The following is a 22497-nucleotide window of genomic DNA, read 5'->3' on the forward strand; positions in this document are numbered from 1 at the left end:
GGGTGGGGTTCATATGGGGTTTTTGTTGTTTCCAGATGTCTCCAGTAAGTCTGCTGTTAAATATTAGTCCCTGCTGCTAGATGGCTGGAAGGGAATGAGGCCCAGGAAACTGCCTGGGAGAACAAGTGTGACAAGGGCAGGGTCTGCCTCTGCCTGGGTGTTTCAGGAGGGATGCTGATTGGTGGCCTGGATAGCACTGAGGAGAGAGGCAGTAGAGGCAGAGCCTCCATTGCACCAGGGTGCAGGGGCCTCTGGGCCTGCAGTGATAACCAGGCTGACCAGCCTTAAGGAGGCGCCCACAGGCAAGGCTCCCTGGCAGTCTGGATGCCACAGTGGGTAGCAGCCAGTCAGGTCTTATTTAGTCCTCCTTTGCTCAGTTTTGCCCCTGTTGTCTTTGCTGAAAGCACCACTTGCCACTTTGCTAATGCCCTGACCCTTCTAACCAAAATAGTTATCAGTGTCCATTTTAAGCAACTTTGTGGCCCTGAGGCCTTAGCGCTGGGGATATCCTGGGTGCTAGAAGATGGACTGGTCTACTCCTGTTCCCACTTTGGAGTCTCATGTACTCCCACAGTTCTGAAAGCCTGGATTTTACCTTCTTGGTAGAGGAGGGGAATAGGAGCAAAGACAGGAGAGCCATCCATGCTGAAATGAGAAATTGAGCGAAAGCAGCATACAGAGCCAGGGACATGGTGGCTAGGCCTGCAATCCCAACAACACAGGAGGCTGAGCTAGGAGGATAGCAAGTTCAAAGCCAGCTTCAGCAACTTAGTGAGAGTGCACAAATGAATGAGTGGCCAAAATCACAGGCGTCCCCTGTGTATCCAAGCTCCAGACACTGTTCACACACCCCTTCTCATGGCCACTAGAGGTCACTGTTCCCACTATGAATCTACTCAGCAATTGTGTTTCCTAGGCGGGAAGGCACTGTCACTTCAGGCCCACTGCCCCTCGATGAGAGCGAGGGCAAGTAGGGCCAGATACCTATACTAGCTTTGGCCCATGGTGACCAGACCTGGAGTAGAGCACTGCTCAGCAGCTGGGGTGAGAGGATAATGAAAGTAATACATGAGTGCTCATTGCTTTTTTTGTTCATTCAAGAAATGTTTATCAAGTACTTTCTCGTCTCTGGAGGACATATCAGAGGACAGCAGAAATTCATCTCTGCCCTCATGGAACTGATGTGATTGGGGGACCAACAATAACATAAGTAGGTTTGCATTAGGAGATGACCATGGGAAAACAGGGTGAGGGGTCTCAGAAGAGCTGGTTACAGCCTGGCTTGAGACTCAGGAAGGGTGAAGAAGGAGGTGGTCAGATCAATCGGGTGTCCTGGGTTCATCCAGGAGTGGGACGTCTTTGTCCTCTCAGGTACCCAGTACACTTAGCCCTGTGAATAGGAGGGTGGTCTGACTGGGGACCCCTCGCAGGGGCAGAGTGGGGAAGGCACCTGCAGTTAGGCCATTAGAGGTTGTTCCAGTTTTTGGAATCTAGGCAGCACATGACATGAATTTTAGACCTACAAGCTGGCACACAGGGACTGGTGAGGGACGATGGTGGCAGGGATCTTAGGCCAGTGGTCAAGTGTTTGTGGACTTCTCCCCAAAATGTGGCTGTTGAGTGTGGGAGCCAAGGCAGTGGAAGGAGCATGGGACTTTGGAGCTAGAGGGGTGAAGTTATTTCTGTATCAGTCACTAAGTTGCTGTGTGACTGCATGTTTTAGTTCACCTGCCCAGGCCACAGTTTCCTCATCTATAAAATGGAAATGCAGCATTTTCCTTGTATGTTTAAAGGATTAAGAGAGGCAGGTACCTCCTCCTTAAGTTGAGTTGTATTTTCTCAGTGATTTCTCGGAGGTTAACCACTGTATTAGGATTCCCCAGAGGACAGAACTGACAGGATATGAGTATGTAGGGAGATTTTGGTATAAGGAATTTGCTCATGTGATTATGGAGGCAGGTGAGTCCAGTATCCCTACTGTGTACTGGTATTCTGGGCACCCAGCAGGGCTGATGGTGGTTCAGAGGAGCCTGAGGATTCTCTGCAGGAGTCTCTCTTGCTTGGGACTCAGGGGGGGGCAGTCTTTGTTCTTTTCAGGCCTCCAGTTCACTAGGGGAGGCCTACTGCTTTATAGAAGGCAGTCTGTTTAGTCAAAGTTCTCTGATTTAAATGTGAATCTCACCCCAAAATACTTGCCAAGTTGACACACAAAGTTAACCACTAACTCAGGCCAACCCTGGGAACTGAGATGCATGCACATGGCTTGAGCTGACCAACAGTCTAGACTCTGAGCAGCAGTTGGTCTGGATCCCAAAGCCGTGGCTAATCTGGCCTCCCAGACATTTAGAGATAACTCCTCTCCATCCAGATTGCCTCATCTACAAAATGAGAATACATGATACTCTGAGAACCTCCAAAAGAGCAGTTTAGGAATATTGAAACAGCATTAAAAGCAGTCTCTTTCCTATAGAAGAAACAACCAAAAGTGCTTGTGAGTTAACTTGTAACAGGTCTTAAACAATCACAGTGATTTTAAAGTTGCAGACTGAGCCCTTGTGCCTGGCTTGAACGGGGATTCTGCCATTTGCTGTGTGACCAAGGATGATGTTGCTTAATCTTTCTGAGCTTTGCCTTTCTTGTCTAAAATGTAACAGAAAGACCCTCATTATGGATTTACATGGAAGAGTAGGGAACCTGGTGCAGGTGACCCCTGAATGAGCTTCTGACCTATCAGCCATTCTTGCCCCCTTTCTGACCTCCTTTGCCACTGAACATGACCCCCTCCTTTATGGGAGCACGTGCTGCAGGTGTTTGGATTAAAAAACAATGCTTTTGGGCCCCATCTCACATTGCTCCTCCTAGATGACCTTTGCTCTGCCAGAAGCTGTAAAATTAACTCCACAAAAGTCCTACTGGGTAATTGCATTCTTTGTCACTGAGAGATATCAACAGAACTCATTAAATGGGGAGATCCCAGCTTTGGGGCCATGTTGGGGCATGACAGGATTCACACTGTTCAAGGCAAGGAAAGACCTGCCTGTGGCAGGCAGGCAGGGTCCTGGAGCATCCTGAGGGATGGGAGATGAGCAGTCATGATGCCTGCAGGAGGCTAGCTCTGGGGATGCCCACTAGAGAAGGCCAAACCAGAACGGCCTCTGGAGGAGCCAACCTTAGGCAGGAGGTGGGAGCCTGTGACAGCTGCAGGAACTTGAAATGACAATTTGTTCACTTCTTCAGGTTGACAGGGCTCCAGTTTTAGCATCTCTGGTGATGGCTGAATGCTGAGTGAGGCTCTCATACTCACAGTTGCAAAAGGGTATGTGTGTGTGTGTGTGTAATATTTTTTAGTTTTAGATGGACACAGTATCTTTATTTTACATTTATGTGGTGCTGAGAATGGAACCCAGAGCCTCGTGCATGCTAGACAAGTGCTCTACTGCTGAGCCACAATCCCAGCCCCAAAAGGGTGTTTTAAATAGCCAGTGCTTAGGAAGTAACACAAAACATCATGTACCATGCTGGTAGGAAACGAAGTATGGGAGCCTCTGTCTTAATTTCCTAGAGCTGCCATAATGGATTTTTTTTTCTTTTTTTTTTTTTGTAGCACTGGGGACTGACCCAGGGCTTTGCACATACATGCTCTACCACTGAGCTACATCCTAGTCCATGTAATTAATCTCAAGTGGCTTAACAAAAGCTCACTCTCTGGATTCTGTAGGTATCAGCAGGGCTGTGCTCCTCTAGAGGCTCTAGGGGAAGACTCTTCTTGCCTCTTCCCACTTCTGGTGGCTCCTAGTCTTCCTTGGCCTGTGGCTACATTGCTCCAGCCTCTGCTTCTGTCTCCACATGATTTTTGCCCTCTTGTCTTCTCCCTTCTCTTAAAAGGACACTTGCCTTTAGTTTCAGGGTCCACTTTAATCCAGGCAATCTATTCTCAAGGTCCTTAACTAATTATGCATACAAAGACCCTATTTCCAAATAAGGCGACTCTCAGGTGAGTGGAAATTTGGAAGGCCAGAAGACAGACCTGTGGGAAAGGTTGTCTGGAAAGTAGGAGCCAGTGTCACATGGCTAAACCCAAACCAGGAAAAAAGTACTTAATTGCTACAATGCAACAAGTCCTCTGAGCTGTCCCCAGCTGGCTAGGCAAGGCCCTCCAAGTTCCCAGTGCCTTGGCTAGTGCTGGTTGGAAGAGATGGTGATAGCCCTCAGAGAGACTGGTGAAGTCAGCTAATTGCCACCTGTACTAGCTTGCTGGAACCTCAGCAGGTCCTGGGGGCGTGAGGAAACTGAAGCAGAGAGTGCTTAAGAAGCATGTTCAGTTTCTTAAAGTTATAGCTAGAACCTAGCTGTGAGTCCCTGGCTCTGAAGCCTGCTCTTACATACTGTACTACCAGAATGCATCATCATACAGGGAATGAGACCACATAGCCAGCCTGAACCTGAGTGTACCTGCATGAAGGCAAACCCCCAGGACATCAAGGGAAGCCAGTCCAAATCCTTGCCACATCCATCCTGTTTTCCCTTCAGTAGTCAGAGAGAGGTGGGACTGGGTCGCCTAACCCCCAGGGGGCGCTCAAGACACAGCCTGTGAGAAGATCCAGATGAAGACCAGAAGCTAAGTGGGTGTGAGCTGGGTGTCTGGAGAAAAGGCTCTCCCCCTTGACTGGCTCCAGCCCATGCAGCTGGTGGTCCCAAAGGACAGTGTTGGAGAATGGGCATAGGGTAGAGGGAGGTGGGCCTATTTTTAAAAGTGGCCAACTTGAGAGGGCACATTTAAACTGAGACTTGACTATGAGGAGAGATGAAGGTGGGCATTTCAGGCAGGAGAAACAACCGGAAACCCTGAGGTGGGAAGGCCTGGCCTGTCTGGGGAATGGACAGGCATATACCTGTGTGCCTAGAGCTGGGGAGCCAGCAGGCAGGTGATGTGTGATAAGGACGGAAGAGGGTGGGGACCGGGAAGGAAGCCTGGCGGTAATCATAGTGCAAAGGGAAGTCCACATCTTTGTTTTAGAAGGAGCTCTCTGGAGCCTGTGAGAACAAAGGCTTGTAGAGGGAACCCTGGTCAGGAGGCTACCCTTATGGTCCAGGCAGGGATGGACCTGGACCAGTGCCAGCTTGGGGGCAGAGGGATGGGCACATTTGAGGGGCATTTTTGATGATCAGGACAACAGAGTGTGGTTATTTTGCTAGTGATGTGAACTTCTAGAGCTCTTATTAGGAGAGCCTTAGAGTTTGAGGTTCAGGGCCAGAAGCAGCCAAGCCAATGGGACCAAGCATGTCTGCCCAGTCTCCCTGAAGAAGGGACTGGGGAAGGTGCATAGATTCTCTGCCACCAACAAATCCTTTTTCTAATGCAGGAGTACTGTTCCATCTCTGTTGCTTTGTCTCACTTATCCTCTCTTGAATCCTCCCAGTGACCAGGAGCTCACCACCAGGTGGGAAGCCAGCTCCATTTCCACTCAGCCCTCAGCAAGCAGTTCCTCTCTGTAGGGAGTCAAATCCTGGCTCTCCCTGTGTGCTCTGAGCCACACCACAGGCTGCTCCCTCCTCTCAGTATTTAAGATAATGTCACTTTCCGTTTGGGACTTTCTTTTCCAGGATGCACACCCCTCAGGAAGAGGGGGACCTCCAAACACACAATCTGCCAAACCACTGCACTTCCCCAGTGGAAGAAACCACTTCAGTGGCAGAGAACACAACAGCTCCATGGAGCAGCCTGGCCTCAGCAACAGAACAGGGTCTGTCTGGTCTCAGCTCTGGCCCCTGAGTCACTGGCTATTTTTTCTTCTCAAGCCAGAGCTGTGGATTAATCAGGGGCTCCTGTTTCCTGGCTGATGAACAGATGGAAGAAATACAACCCTGCCGTCCAGAGGCCTGTGTAAGACACAGGGTCTGCTGGGCATGGACCCAAGCTCTGCCGGGTGGGGCCAGAAACCACCTCTGGTTCTCCCGAGTCCCAGGCTTGGCAGAGCCCTGGCCTCACCCTCTGCCTGTCTTCTGGTGCTCTTCTGCTCAGAAGCGGAGCTGTGCAGTCGGAGTCCTGTGTTCCAGAGTAACATGGGGCATTCATTCTGTGTGCTTAGCTGAATGGAAGGATTGGAAGTGGAGCGGGGTCACGGTGCCCCACCAGCCTTTGGATGGGAAGGCAGTTTCTCTGGGTGTGTTCTCAGTCTTGTTTCAGGGCTCAGGTCTTAGTGCTGTGGAATGGTTCAGTGGAGATTCTTGGGTGACCTGTGCAGAATCCAGAGTGTTCCATGGAGGACTTCAGCTATAGCTGGTAGTACAACAAGAGGAGACTGAGCTTGCCAACTCCCTGCCTGGCTTTGTCAGAGAAGTACTCTGGCTGCCATTGGCAGAAAGGGAGTAGTCTCAGGGCCCTGAGCACTGGACTGTCACTGAACAAGTGATGCCTGAGATGTCCCATGCCTCTGTGTGGCTTAGCTTTCTGGGTAAGAATAGCCTTTCCTTCCTCGTGTTCCGTGAGGGTGAAGTGACATGGCACTCAGCTGTCTTAGTTGGCTTGCTTTCCTACTAGGACAGGGTGGTTGATTGATTGCTCTCTTACTGTTCTGGAGGCTGGGAACTCCAAGGGGGAGTGTCCTCCCCTGGTGAGGGCCTGCTTGCTGCATCATGACATGGCACAGGGCGTCATGTGGTGAGAAAGTGCACAAGAGAAAGATGAGAGCAGAAGGAGCCTGAGCTCCCCAGAGTTTACTGCGGACCCCTTCCCTGACCCTCCATGTGGAACACCTCTTAAAGGTCCCCTCCCAACACCATCATGATGGAGAGGGCATTTCAGCCTGAGACTGGGAGGGAACATTCCAACCGAGCACCACCTGTCTCTGCAGTAAGTGCTTCTTACTGCTCCAAGCTAATCAGCACTTTGTTTTACTTCTAAAATTGAAAACATTGATAGGAAATCCAGGCATCATCTTGGTATCTCTCTCTCTCTTTTTTAAAAGAGAGAGAGAGAATTTTTTAATATTTATTTTTTAGTTTTCGGTGGACACAACATCTTTATTGTATTTTTTATGTGGTGCTGAGGATCGAACCCAGCGCCCCGTGCATGCCAGGCGAGCACGCTACCACTTGAGCCACATCCCCAGCCCCTCTTGGTATCTGTTTGAGCTGGCTGTTGACCTGCGGAGGGTGGAAGTCCTAGAGGCATCCTTAGGTGTCCCTGCCCTAGCTTGGGACTCCACAGGTCACCAGCCACAGTCTCCAGGGATGGCTTCAAGCCTTCCCCTCCCAGCCCCCCGCTGATGGATGCCATCCCCAAGGGCGTTTCTAGAGCATAAGGCACTCCCCTCCCAGCAGGGCATCACCACCAGCACCAGCCTGTAAACTTGGGCAGGGACTGGACCTCGTTCTTCTTTATTGTGGTAACACGTATATGACAAAATCTGGCCATCTTAAACCATTTTAAGTATATAAACAATGGCATTCATGATACTATGTTGTGGTACTGCCACTGTCCATCTCCAAATCTTCATCCTCATCCCCAGTAGAAGCTCTGTGTCCATGAAGCTGTGGTTCCCTTCCGTCATGGGCATCCTCTCTCTCTGGGTCTTGATGAGTTTGCCTGTTCTAGATACTTCCTTTAAGTGGAATTGTATGTTATCAGTCCTTTATCTGCCTTGTTTCCCTCAACATGGAGGCTTGTATTGGCACCATTTCTCTGGACAAGTAACTGCCCTGTGTGGCTACACCACACTCTGTGTACTCATTCACGTTGATGGGCACTGGGTGGTATCCACTGGGGCTATTGTGAACAGTGTTGTACAAGTGTCTGTTTGAATTCCTGTTTTCAGTTCTGAAGGGTTTGCTGTGACAGTTGGCTTAGGGGTTGAATTATGTACCCCCCCCCCAAAAAAAAAAATGATACATTGAGACCCCAGCCAGTACTTTAATCTGTAACATTCTTTAGAAATAGGGTCTGTATAGAAGGGCTGAAGTAAAACAAGGCTCCGAGAGTGGACCCTATGCAGTGTAACTACTATCTTTATAGAAAAGTGAAACCTGGACAGAGACAGTAGGCATAGAAGAAGGACAGGGTGAACGCAAGGAGATGGCCATCTACAACCAGGGAATACTTGTGTTCCCAGAATCTGGGAGAGAGGCCCAAACTGACCCTTCCCCCATAGAAGGACCCAGGCTGCCAACAGCTTGATTGGGACTTTCAGCCTCCAGAGCTGTGAGATAAGGAGCCACCAGTTTGTGGTAGTTAGTTGTGGCAGACCTGAGAAGCCAGTACGTGCTGTGATTCTGTGTTGAGCCAAGCTGTTGTCCTCAGTGGCTGCACCACTTTCCATCCCTCCAGCAGCGTCGGGGAACTCCAGCCTCTCAGCTGACTTGTAAACACTTCTGCTCTTTCTTTTTTCAAACCACGATGGTTTGCACAGTGGTACCTCCGGGGATCTTGGTTTGCATTTCCCTAAGGAGGATCTTTTCACGTGCACATTGCAACTTCTGGAGTGCTCATTAAATACATTTGGATTTATGAGTGAATGGGAATTTCAGCTCTGGAACTTCCCACCTGCGTTTGCTGTGTACACCAGTTCCTTGGGGACATCACAGAAGCCCCATCCAGTGGTTTCTCAGTGAGCTTAGAATTCCTTGTGCGGCCTTTGTGGTTGGCTCCCACAGTCCCTTCCACCTCATTTCTTACCATTTGCTTCTTGCTCACATTCAGAGTGGCCATCAATGTATTATCCAAACCAGGATGTCTTTGAGAGATATGCTGGGACAACAGGATCGCCTGGGGGACTGTCCTAGGCACACCAGCATAGAGGTCACCCTGCTCCATTCCGTCAGCCACGCTGGCCTCTTGTGTGCCCTGGGATGCCAACTCTGTCCCGACATGGGTCTTTGCACAGGCTGGTGCCCACACCTGGGTCCCTTTTCTCTTGCTTTCCTCCTGACGAGCTCTTCCTGGCCTTCCGCTCTCAGCTCAGTATCTCCCTCTCCATCAAGGATCTCTCCACTACTACGGGATCATTTTCTTCACAGCATTGATCACAACTTGCACTTATAAATTCATTTCCTTGCATGCCTGACTCTAGACTGTGTTTATTTTTTTATTTGAAAAGAAATAGAACCAACCTGTTGCACGATGCCCTGCAAAATCCAGACAGTGAATGGCTAGCTGCTGGATGAATGAGTTAGCTGTTAAGAAAAGCTCTGTGGTGCGACTGTGAAACGACAGGTGGGAAATAATAAAAACCTGGTGGAAGGCGTGCTTCTGCGAAGCGTGGACTCAGGTGCGTCGTCACACCACGCACCAAGTGCGTGCGTGTTTCTCAAATTGCCCTTTCGGAGTTTTGTTGGAATTGTTGTGAACCTAGCTGTTTCCTTCTAAAGCTGTTATGAAGGGGTGTTTGTACTTCCTTACTATAGCCACATACTGGTGCACCTACCCGTTCACCTTGGCTCCGCACCCGCCCACTACATTCCTGCATGCCCATTACCCACCATCCACCATTCCAGGAACAGGCACTCACTTTTGGTCCTGCCATCTGCCCACCCACCCTTGGACTACCACCAGCCTATCCAGGAAGTCACCATCCACCCACCAACCATCCTTCTCCTATGCGTGCATCTGCTGCTTGGTGTGGACCTGGGCCCCTGTGGAACTGAACAGTGTTGTGGGATCCGCAGTTTGCTCGGGGCAGTTCCCATTTGAGATGTCCTAAAATGAAGGTCGCGTGTGTTCAAAATGTGGCTCTGAGTGAGTCCACCACATCCTGCTGATGTAGGGCTGCAAAAAGGCCCAGGCACAGGGGTGGGCGTGGCTATTCAGAGGTCAGGTGCTTCAAATATCTGACCCAGAGATCTGTGCTTCAAATATCCTCCGCCAAGGGGAGAGCCGGCAGATGTCTGAAAGGGTGCTTGAAGCTGCCCACCCAACCTTGCTTCTCTTCTGGCCACTAGAGGATGAAATAGGAAGCATTTGGAGCGTGAGAGCTGGCCAGGACTTCCCAGCTGCTCTGGCCAGTGCCTCGTTTACAGAGGAGGAGACCTGAGCCTGGCCTGCTGACCTGAGCATAGTGCTGTTGCCAGCATCCAGCCCAAGACTCGGGGACCAACAGAGGGGACATGAACTGCTGCCTTGTGAGCCTTCCCGTTCCTGGTACCACTCTTTCAGACCAGAGAGAGTGCCATGCCTCCTTGCCATTTGGCTGGGAGTAGGCAGGGTTGTGGCCTTTAGTCTGTAAGGCAGGGATGTGGACATCTTGGGAGTGAGTCCGTCAGTGCCTGCCAACCCTCCATGGTGCCCACACCACCCATCAGAGCCCATGGCATGTGAGTGCCGTCTGTGGTTTCAGCTTCTGCCGCAGGCTGGCCTCAGCAAGCTTCCACTGGCTTCCATCTTATCCCTGGGTAACCTCTTCTGGAACAGTCCATGCTTAAATGGGTCCAGAGCTCTGGTCCAGGGAAAAGAGGTTTCCAAGAGTAAGACAGATGGTTTAAGGGTCCCTAGCAGCTCACTAGCACCTTCCAGGGTGTCCTGTAGAGACTTGTGCTTGCAGAGAGCTGGGGCTGTGCATGCTGTTCCTCTTCTTGCCTGAAAGACTCACTCTTTCCCAGTTCAAAAGTGCACCTCAAAAGAGAGATTACTTTATTGACTCCCTGGCAAGAGCATTTCCTGCCCCAGACCCCTGCCATGTCTCCCATATCCTGCTATGGATTTGGCCTTTCACAGGAGTATTTATTTAGTCCATTTAGAAAAATTGTACCTTTGGAGATAAAAAGGGGGGCAAAGAAAGGAAATAACAGTGGAAATACAAAAAACCAAAAGGCAGCACTAAAAGTCAATAAAATGGCTATTCGAAAGGTTTCTCCTTTTGTTTTCCTTGTAATGGATTGAGAAGCCCTCTTGGCAGTGCTAATGCTCAGTGGGAAAAGTGTTGTTCCAAGTGGGCCCTGTTTGCAACCATCTGCGGAAGGCTGCTGCTCTCCCAGGTACCTGGAGTTTCTGGTCCAGCCGCTACTGAGGGTCCCCTCTCTTTGTCTGCCCTTGGTGCCTCATTCTCCAGCCTGGGGGCAGAGGCAGAATCAATTGTTGGATGGTGAGACTGATGAATTTTCTTTTTTCCTTTTAAAATTCACTCTTCGGGGGGCTGGGGATATAGCGCAGTTGGTAGAGTGCTTGCCTTGTGTGCACAGGCCCTGGGTTCAATCCCTAGTACAAAAAAATATAAATAAATAAATAAATAAATAAATAAAATTGCTCTCCCAGGTTAAAGGAACAAGAGGTTCCCTCCAGCTTGCTGAACTCGGGGAGCTTTTAGAAGTCTGCAGGTAAATTCTAATTTAGGAGGAGCTGGAAAGTAGAGCTGAAACTCTGTAACGTGAGGAAAGCTAGTGTGGATCTCTTGACAAGTGGTAAATGATCAGGTAAATGTCAAATTGTGCCTCAAAAAAAGGTGCCCTGTAACAGAGCAGGGAGGAAGAGCATGAGAAGAAGATCACCGTTAAACAGGGATGAGAGATGGGAGGGAAAGGGAGAGAGAAGGGAAATTGCATGGAAATGGAAGGAGACCCTCATGGTTATACAAAATTACATACAAAAGGAAGTGAGGGGAAAGGGAAAAAAAATGAGAGAGAAATGAATTACAGTAGATGGGGTAGAGAGAGAAGATGGGAGGGGAGGGGAGGGGGATAGTAGAGGATAGGAAGGGCAGCAGAATACAACAGACACTAGTATGGCAGTATGTAAAAACGTGGATGTGTAACCGATGTGATTCTGCAATCTGTATAAGGGGTAAAAATGGGAGTTCATAACCCACTTGAATCAAATGTATGAAATATGTCAAGAGCTTTGTAATGTTTTGAACAACTAATAAAAAAAATAGATACATAAAAAAAAGGTGCCCTGCTACATTCCAAAGAGTTGAAGGATTTAAACATAAAAATAGGACTAGGAGTGTAGCTCAGTAGTACAGCACTTGACCAGCATGTGTGAGGCCCAGGATTTGACCCCCAGCACCATAAAAAAAGCAAATGAAAACCAAACTTAACAAACCACTTCATATGTGTTGCCTCATAGTCACAAGGTGATCACACACTTCCAGCATCACAAATGTGTTTCAGGCATTTTTTAAAAGCTGCCAAATAAATTGCTGGAAGCCTTAGCAAGTCCATTAGCCAAAATCTACTTGTCAGAAAGACTAAAGAAATATAAATGCCTTTATCTGCCTCCAAACATGGATGGCTACCCTGAAACAAAATTGGAGGTGTGGCAGAAAGAATGAGAAGGAACAACAGGTACATGATTATTAGCGTCTGCTATACTTTGGAGCTAGAATGTCCCCACAGGCCCAAGTCTTAAAGGCCTAGTTCCCAGGGTGGTGCTATGGTGAGGTGGCCGCTTTGATGTAGGGCTTCCTGAGAGGTTTTAGCTCACTGGGAGTGTGCACTCAAAGAAGATTGTGTGACCCAACCTCCTTCTTCCTGTCCCTCTGTCTTTTTTTGAGGTGAGCAGCTCTGCTGCACCATGCACCCCCTGCTCTGACACGCTGCTTTGCTGCAGGCCCAAAAGCAATGGGGCCAACACACTATGGACAGAAATGTTTGAAACTGAGCCAGAACAAACCTCTCTTTGTAAATCACCTCAGGTGTTTTGTTATAGTAATGGAAAGGTAACTGAGCCATTCTTCTAAGAAGTGAGGGGAAGAGGGAAACGAGGAACACCTGGGTTCTAGGCCCGAGCGCCTGGGGAGAGACAACATCTGCTGAGTTTGGGGAGACGTCGGGGTGAGGGATCTGAACTTTAAGCTCTGTTCAGTTGGAGTAGAGCAATCAAGGAGGCAGTGGAATAGCAGAACCAGAGCTCCAGCAGCACGTGAATGAGAATTTAAATTTATGGGCTGGTTGAAACCACCAGGCAGAGAAGAGAAGAAAGTCCAGAACAGAGGCCTGGGTCTGAAGGGGAGAAGATGGGAGACTGCACCATAGCACGCAGTGTCTCTGGGCTGGAAGCTCTCCAAGATGAAGGAGGTCGGTGCATGGCATGCCTGGAGAGGCCAGAAAACCGACCGTTGGCCAAGGATGGGCCACTTGTGAGCCTGGTAATGGCTTCCGAAGGCTGTCCATGGACTTCACATGCTGTTTAACCCCAGCCTTAATAGTAGATGACGCGCCACATTTCTTTCTCTCTCTCTCTTTTTTTTTTTTTAATGTGAAGACGATGCTGCCATAAATATCTTGTGCCTACTATTTTGCCAACATGCCAAAGTATTTTGGACAAGGCCTAGGAACTGTGGCATCGGAAGGTGCACAGATGTTAAGTTGTAATCCTGTTGTCACCAAACACCTACTAAACTGTGACAGGGATTTACAGTCCCACCAGCAGCACAGGTGAGGTCAGTTAAATAGAAAGTTAAGTCTTTGGTAATCTGGTAGTTGAAAAATATTATTGTTTTCCTTTGAATTTCTTGAATTCCTCCTGTCCCTGTTGGCTGTTTGCCCACTTTCTTTTCAGTTGTTCTATTCTCTTGTTGATTCATCAGCGCTCCTGTATATATGTGTTATAATTGTTTTCTTAGTATATGGATTGTTTTTGGGGTTTGCACTTTCCCCCCACCCCAACTTTAAAGTCCGTATTTAGTACAAAACTAAATTTCTTGTTTTTTTTCCTTTCTGCTTAGAAAGGCCTACATTGCCACCCCCATTATAAAAATATTCACTCCTTTTCTTCTAGGTTTTACAGTTTCTTTATAAGAGCCAATCACTGATGTATGTGGAATTCTTTAGGTGCAGGAGTGAGGCTGAAACCCAAGCTTCATTTTCCAAATAGTTAGCCAGCTGTTTCAACACCATTTCTTGAGCAATTTATTCCTCTAGTTAATTCAAGATGCCATCTCCATTATTTGCTACATTTCCATATATTGGGGAGTCTGTTTTTATATTCACTTGTTCCATGAACCATCTGTGAATTCCCCAACACCGTGGCAGTGCCGCTGTTTGAATCACTGCAGGTTTCTGTGCCTTTCTGCCAGCCACCGGGGAGGATCCATCTACCCCGGCTCGGGTGCAGGGATGTATTGAATGAGGAGCCCGGGGAGGGGGTCAATGCTAGCACTGCCCAGGACGATTTCTTTTTCCCTCTTTGGACCCTACTCTCACCTGGGCCAAAGTTGCCAGGCCTGTCTCTCCCAGGTTTGTCTCAGGCTTCTCTGACTCCTGCACAAGCCCAGTCGCCTCTCACTGATGGGGCCTCAGGCACAGCCTGGTCAATGTGGTGGTGGGGTCACTGCACCTAGGGTTCTTGGGCTGGGAGAGGGGAGGATAAGGTTCCACAGAGGAAATGTGGGAATGTCACCAGAACAGAGGGGCAAGTCAGGGTGAGTGGGGCTGGTGGCCAGAGCCACAAGCCAGCTTAAGACCCAGAGTGCCACATGTCACCTAATGTTCCTCTTCGTTTCCTGAAATTCCCTGGCTAATATGTTGATTCTTTTTTTTTTTCTTTAAATATTTATTTTTCAGTTGTAGTTGGACACAATACCTTTATTTATTTTTATGTGGTGCTGAGGATCGAATGAACCCAGGGCCTTGCATGTGCTAGACGAGTGCTCTACCACCGAGCCACAACCCCAGCCCCTAATATGTTGATTCTTATGTTTGAATTTCAAAAATAATATTTTTAAGCTCTCCCCATCCCCCCAAAATAGGTTAAAGCTTTTATTAGATTGCACTGGACTTTAGGTGTCTCTGGGGAGAAGGGACACTCAGCACCCTGAGGTGTCCTAGGTGAGCCCAGGGGTGCTTCCCTTCCCTCCGGCTTTACTGGTTCCTCTCAGGAGCACTGAAGAGTCTTCATGAAGGTCCTGTGTATTCCTCAAGCTTATTCCTTGGGCGATTGATTGATTGATTGTGGTGCTGGTGGTTGAACCCAGTGCCTGGTGGATGCTAGGCAAGCACTCCAGCACTGAGTCACACCCCCAGACCCTTCCTTGGGCTTTAAAAAATTTAATAGGCTGTGTTTACTAGAGCAGTTTTAGGTTTACGGAATATTTGAGCAGAAAGCACAGAGTTCCCGTAACTCCTCGCCTGTCCCCTCCTGCCCAGTTTCCCTGTCAATGACCTCTTGCGTTGATGTGGTGCATTGGTTACAATCAAATCAACGTCAGCACGTTATTCATTAGTGCCTAGTTTACACTAGGGTTCATTCTGTGTTGTACATCCTAGGGGCTTTGACATGTGTGATGGCAGGAAGCCACCGCTGCAGGGTCTGGCGGAAGAGTCGGAATTGTTTCTCAGCCCCCCAAATCCCTGACTCCATTTGTTTGTCCTTCCTTCCACTGATCTGCTGACCCACGGACCCACTGGTCTGTGGCTATCTCCGTACTTTTCCCTTTTCTAGCATATCACGTGGTTGGAATCGGGCAGTATGTGGCCTTTTCAGATTGTCCTCTTTCACTTAGCAGTTTGCATTTATATGTCCTTCCTTCTTTTTGTGGCTTGACAGGTCATTTCTTTTTATCACTGAATAATATTCCATCTGTGCATCTGAATGGGATTTAAAATGTATTTTTTTGGAATTTTAAAATGTCGATATAAAATACATTTTCAGCAATGATTTTTAAGTTGCCGTGTGCTACTTGTTCACTGTTGTCTCGTAGTAGTTCCAGACTCACACTTCTATATCTGGGATGCCAAGGCTGCCGTTCCAAGCCACCTTGCTCTTTGGGAAACTGGCTGTGCGTTAGGCTCCACCCATACCACTCAGGTGACTGCCACACTCCCCGAACCTCCTGGTGCCTCGAGGTGCCAGGGGTCCCAGCTCCAGCCAGACACATCTTCCTCTCAGGTGTGGCCCAGCTCCACAGACCTGGCGCTAAGCTTCCCACCTCTTCCTCTGCTTCCCCGTCCTTCAGGTGACAACTGCTTCCTGCCTCTATGAATTTCCCTTTGTGGGTCTGAAGGGGAGAAGATGGGAGACTGCACCATAGCACGCAGTGTCTCTGGGCTGGAAGCTCTCCAAGATGAAGGAGTGGCTTCAAACAGCACCACTCACCATGGTGGAGGCTGGAAGTCCAACCCTGTGTCACAGGACTGAGATCAAGTAGTGGCAGCCCTCCGCTCCCCCTGGCTGCAGGGAGGATCTGTCTCTTTGGGTCTCCCAGGTGCTGTCCTTGGTTCCTGGACCTCGCTGCACCTTCATGGCCAGCCACACCAGCGGAGGCCTTCTCAGCTGCCCCTGTCTAGTTCCGCTGCTCCTGTCTCCTTCCTCCACTTGGGACCCTTGTGGTGACATGGGTGGACTTGGGTAACCCATAAGATCTCCTTGCCTTTTGAGGCCTTAGGATCCACTGATGATTTCCTTCACTCTACCTGCCACCTCAATTCCCTGACTGAACCCTCATGTTATTTACGGGCTCTGGGCACTACTAGTGGGCATCCTTGAGGGTCTTTCTTTTGCCCGTCACAGTCCCCTTTCCTCACCTGTACTCTGTTTCATGAATGCCCTGTATTAACTATTCTCCATTGTGACTAGCGCAGTTTACCTAACTGGATCCCATCCGATCCTGATACTGTAGTTATTGCTTGTTACATGAAAGCATTTTTGTTTATTTTTTAACCATGGATTTAACTAAGGGCACTTTACCACTGAGCTACACCTCTAACCCTTTTTATTTTTTTATTTTGTGACATGGTCTTGCTGAGGGCCTCAATAAGTTGCTGAGGTTGGCCTTGAATTCATGATCCTCCTGCCTCAGCCTTCCAAGTCTCTGGGAATGGCAGGTGTGCACCATAGCACCTGGCAATATGAAAACTTTTTAAGCAACTGTCTGTCTACCTTACCTACCTATGATCTCTCCTATCTATCTATCTTGTCTGTCTGCTTATCTGTCTATTCTTTAATCAGTCATTTTTATTGAACTAGATTTTTCTAGGCATGCAGTCATAGAATGAGAAAATAAATATAATTTCCCCTCTTAATTGCAACCACTTATTTTCCTTATCTTGTTCATTTTATAGTCCGACTCTTCCAGGATATTGCTCAACAACAGAGTAGACATGCTCTTGATTGGTTTTATTTTTTTAATTTTTTTCAGGAACTGGTATTTATTATCAAAGTCATATTCGATGTCAACAAGATGCCACAACTACATAAAAAATTGTGCACATTGCGACTCAATGCAAACAGTCAAATGGAACCCCAGTCATTAAAAAAAGTAATTCAAATTACCCCAAAAAGCAACTGAATTTTTTAAACATCAAATCACTGTCAACACATTATTCATTAGTCCCTAGCCAACAAATTAAATTTGTTAAATTAGCCAACAAACTAAAATGGTTAACAAGAAGAAATACAAATTCAGGTCTGGAATTGATGTTTAAAAAAGGCAACTGCTTAAGCATTTCTATTGGAACATCTATCTCTCAGCCACTCAGCTTCATGCCATTCATCATCTTGCAGGCTCTCTCAGCCACCTCTGGCGACTCAAACTTAACCACACGGCACCCCTTGGACTTCCCATTCTCCATCTTGATGTTGGCGTACAGCATGTGGCCACATTCGTTGACTTTGTCCTTTAGCATCTTCCATGTAAAATCAAATGGGAGTTTTCTCACAAATATCTGGCAGGCCTTTCTGGCCACCCCAGGAGCATGGCTTGCGATGCTTCCTTCAAAGTTGCCACATTCCATCTCAATGGCACGATCGAAGCTGACACCACCGCCACCACCCATTGAGTGCAAGGCCCATGCACTCAATGCCAGCGCCCAGGACTGGGCCCATCGCTGGGCCCATAGGCTCCAGGCTGTTGGCTCATTCTCTCCAGGCCCATGAGCTCTAGATTATTAGCTTCCCTGCGCTCCAGGCCACACCCCCATACCTGCGGGCACCTTGCGCTCCATGCTCAGGCCCATGCGCTCAATTGTGGGGCCCTCACGGTGGATGGGCGCGGCCATGCACTCCAGGCCGAAACCCGTGCCGGCACCCATGCGCTCGACACCAGAGCCAATGTGCTCCGTGGTCTGGCCCATACGCTTGATGCCGTAGCCCATGCGCTCAACGGAGTCCATGTGCTGGATTTCGGAGCCCACTCGATCCATGCTATGACCCAGGCCTGTGCCCATGCGCTCCATGCCAGCACCCATGCGCTCCACGCCAGCACCCTCAATGCGGTCAATGCCAGGGCCCATCCTTTTGATCCCAGGGACACTGCCTCCACCTCCACCATTTATTCGGCCTATGTTCATCCCAGATCCAAATCGCCTCATGTTTTCCATACCACCACCAAAGGGTCCCTCCATGCCTGCCATTTTATTTATTCCAAATCCTATGCCTTCCATTCCCATTCCTGCAGGCCCTATGTTTCCCATTCCAATGCCTTTGTTCAGGTGATTGGCATCCATAGGCTGCCCTCCTGGTCCTAATCCCATGCCAATACCACCAAGTCCATGGGGAAGTTGCTGTGGACGTTCAGGAGGGGAAAAGTCTCCCTTTGGTAAGGCCCTCTCATCCATTTTGTCTGCATTGGTCTATCAAATAGCAGTTGGAGGGCTGGGGTTGTGGCTCAGTGGTAGAGCGCTTGCCTAGCTCTTGTGAGGCACTGGGTTCCATCCTCAGCACCACATAAAAGTAAATAAATAAAATAAAGGTTAAAAAAAAAGCTTTAAAGAAATAGTAGTTGGCTGTTAAACATAGATGTAGCTTGCACAGCTTCGATGGACTGCTCAAACGTCACTGTGCCTATTCCACGACTTTTCCATCTTTATCCTCCAGAATGTCTGCCCGAACCACCACACCCAGCCATACTAAAAACTTCCTTCAGTTTCTTCCAGCCAACTTTATAATCCAGATTTGCTACAAATACTGTGCTTCCAAGTCTTCCACCTGTAATGGGTGGATCATCTCATTTGGGATGTTAGGATTATTTAGGATATTGGGTGGGATATTAGTCATTCCTGGGCCACCTGGTCCCATACCCATCCCACCAGTCGTAGCCATCACCTTTCGCATTGCTCCCCTGGCGTGTTCAGCCTCAGGATCTTCTTTGACTTTCAGTGGCCTTCCACTCAGACTGTGCTTGTTTAGAACTTCAGCAGCTTTTTCCATACTCTCTTCCATCTTGAATTCAACAATGGCACATCCCCTTGACTTTCCTTCAGCGTCCATTAAGAGCTCCACCTATGTTAGCTCACCAACTTTTTCTTTAACCAGGTCTTTAAGTGACTGCCATTTCACATCAAAAGGTACGATTGTGAGGAAGGCTCTGTATCTTTCAGTTGGATTCACATATGGCTCAAAGCGATTGCCTCCTCTTTTTAGGTTTGTCTCCCTTCTCCTTTCATTCTGAGTAGGTGGTTCTCCTTCACCCTTCCTGCCCGGAGCCCTGTTGCCCCTGGGCACGCTGGGCCACCTCTCTCCTACTGCATTTTGGGCTCCCTCGCTGCCACCTCTGCTCCCACTTCGACCCCTGCTGCCATTGTCTCCGTCTGGGCTTTGTGTTTGATTGGTTTTAATGTGTGTGTAAGTGTCCACACATGTCCATACAGTATGTTATCATTTTAAAGAAATTTCACCACATTATATTCTACTTAAAAGCATCTTTCCAGTTTTTAAAACATTTTTATTTATGTATTTTTATTTTTGGTAGTATTGGAGATTGAAACCAGGGCCTTGCACATGCTGGGCAAGCCCTCCACCACTGAGCCACATTCCTGAGACAAGGTCTTGCTCAGTTGCTGAGGCTGTCCTCAAACTTTTGATGCTCCTGCCTCAGGCTCCCAAGCTGTCGGGTTACAGATGTGCGCTACTGCATCTGGTAGCACCTGCCTTCTGAAAGTTGAAAAACTTGCCATCGAATCAGCTTGGGAATAGTCACTGTCACCTTTTCCAGTGTTTACCAAGACCTGCTAGTTTTTTTTTTTGTCACTTCCTCGGCAGTTTTAGTAAGTAAGAGAGACTTTCTTACAAGATCCTTAACTAGCAGAGTTGCCTAAGCATTGTCTTGTGATTATTTCGGTGCTTAATCCTAGTTTTATGTATTTGTGCTCCCCCATTCCCTACCTTTAGAAAAAAGATCAAGCTTATTTGTGGCCGGTTTTTCAATAAGAAAATAAATCCTGAATTCATTATCAGTTCTTGCTGTGTTTCCCCCTTCTGTCTTCTTTAAGTTCTGTACTAATTTTTCCAAGTTTCCCCCAAAATGCTTGATTAGTTTTTGCATTCCGCCAAGTGTTCGAGGATGTGATGATTATTTTGCCCTCAGCTCTGCCCCTCTCCCGTGGGGTTCCGACACGTAATATCCTCATTATTGTAATTTCCTAGAAGGGTTGCAGTCGTCCTTGGATTTCCTCTTTAAAATAAGGAAAAACAAGATTTTTTTACATTTCCAATAGGTTGACTATTAATGTTTTTGCTTCGACTTTATTAATTTTAGTTTTATTACAGGTTGAGAATGTGGCTTGTATTTCACTTCTAAGAATTCACTGAGGTTTTCCTCCCGATCCTACATATTGTAAAACTGTAAGTCTTTTGCTGCTTTTAAAAAGACAGTGCACTGTATTTTCTCTCTCTTTTCAGGGCATAGGATTAGATATACATGTAGGTGCTCAGTCTTGGTTAGCCTGTTGTTCAGACCATCTTGTTTGATGATTAGGTCTGAAGGAATTGAGTTTATATATCTTGCTATTAATGTGTTTCTGTCATTTATTCTGGTTCCTGAGAAATAGTGTTTTCCTGTGAATGATAAAGTTTATCAGAACAAGTGACTCTTGTACATAACCTGATGAGTTTTCCTTGAAGCCAGCTTCCTTGGAGATGAATATCACTTACTTTGTTTTCTTTGGATTTAGGTACCATCATTTTGCCTCTAATTTTGCTTTAATTTGACTTTCAGCTTTTCTAAGTTTTTTTTTTCCTAAGTTTTTTTCAGCTTTTCTAACTTGCTTTTAATAAATAAGTATGCATTTAGATTTTGTTTTTTTCAATTCACTATGCATATTTTTGGCTTTTATTAAGTTTGTCTGACTGTATTACTGGACTGCCTTCATCGGGAAGAGAAGGGGGGTGAGTCTGTCTTTTTAAGGTGTTCTTGCTATGTCTTTGGTTTCCCCCTTTTCTGATGTTGACTTCTTTTCCCTTGAGTCAGGGAGACCTGCAGCCCCCGGCCTTGGACTAGTAATTACTCTGCAACTTTCAGTAGTGTGCTGAGTGTGTCTCTCACGGTGTACCAATTTCGAGGGCATAACTAGCCCTCTCTGTTTTCTCTCCCTCGATTGTCTTTGCTTCTCCTGGAGTTTTGTCCTATTCTATGTCATTACCAATTAAAAATAATTAAATGCTCCTCTCTTTCCCAGGAATCATATTGATCATAGCCTTAGAATTTAATTTCTGCATTATTTAGGTGTCACTATTATGTAACAAGTTCAGTGTTCAATGATGATTATTCACTGTATGACTTCCTCACTTCTGAGTTATTTATTTTAATTTCAAACAGATTCCATCTTCAAGCAGATTTTTCTAATTATATTGCAGCTGCACATATATAAATGTGGAGTTTGGAAGTTTATGTAGACACACACACACACACACACACACACAGAGCCACACCCCTGTGAAACCATCACTACTATAAAGATAACAAACATTTCCACCCAAGGAAGAGCAATTCTCAATATGGGGGACAGACAGACCAAATAACTAAGTACAGCTAGTTTGTAGCCCTAAAAATATGGTGGAGAAGATTGAATAGGAAAAAAGTTAAACTGTATAATAAAAATGGAAATTCTGGAAATAAAGGAAGGCATATATTTGTTCATCAAAGGAGTCCTTTATTATTCAGGACAAAAATAAGGAACTATAAACTCTGAGTAAAATTATTGCAAGACAAGGTTAAAAGGAATATGGTTGAAATTGATTGTCTGCTAGGGAAACATTAGTCTGACTTCAGAGTTCTTAGCCATTTTAAAAGGAAGAAGAAAATGTGACAATGTCTGTTGAGGGCTTTGATTGAGGGGTGCTATCTCATCCAACTTTCTATACCCAGCCAAGTTATTATTCATGTGACAAGTCAACAGAAAGACATTGTCGTATAGCCAGGAATTGGTGACCTCCATCCTTCATTTGGTCTTCTCTAAGGATACTGACGAACATCAGGCAGAAGGTGAAAGACCAAGTTGTTCCCCCAGATTTGCAATAAACATGCTCGCTTCCAACACTTCCATCCAGCAGGGTTAAAGGGTTATGGATCTCGCAATAGGCAAGAAAAATGAACACAAGGCATAACACATGAGAAGTGACAAGGTGAAATCACTCCTGTTTGCGTGGTCTAGAGCTCTATATAAATGGAGCTGCACAGTAGTTACTGGGGCTGGGGGAGAAAGGAGGGATAGGTGGCAAAGGAGCCTGGCTCACTTTCAGAGGTGATGGAAACGTGGGGTGTCTGTTGGAATCTCTCTTCCTAGTGTGTCAGCTTTCTGTCACTGTAACTCATCCCTGAGATGATCAACTTAGAAACAGAGAAGGTTCATTTT

At 47.3% G+C, this 22497-nt stretch overlaps 1 pseudogene; it reads right to left on the reverse strand.

Annotated features, from left to right (window-relative positions):
* Positions 1 to 15904: 15904 nt before the first annotated feature.
* LOC124089254 (heterogeneous nuclear ribonucleoprotein M-like) lies at positions 15905 to 19246 on the reverse strand (annotated as a pseudogene).
* Positions 19247 to 22497: the final 3251 nt, after the last annotated feature.

This window comes from Marmota monax, unplaced genomic scaffold (genome assembly GCF_021218885.2).
Source record: "Marmota monax isolate L192 unplaced genomic scaffold, Marmota_monax_Labrador192_F-V1.1 WCK01_AAM20220418_F8-fsc00125, whole genome shotgun sequence".
NCBI lineage: Eukaryota > Metazoa > Chordata > Mammalia > Rodentia > Sciuridae > Marmota > Marmota monax.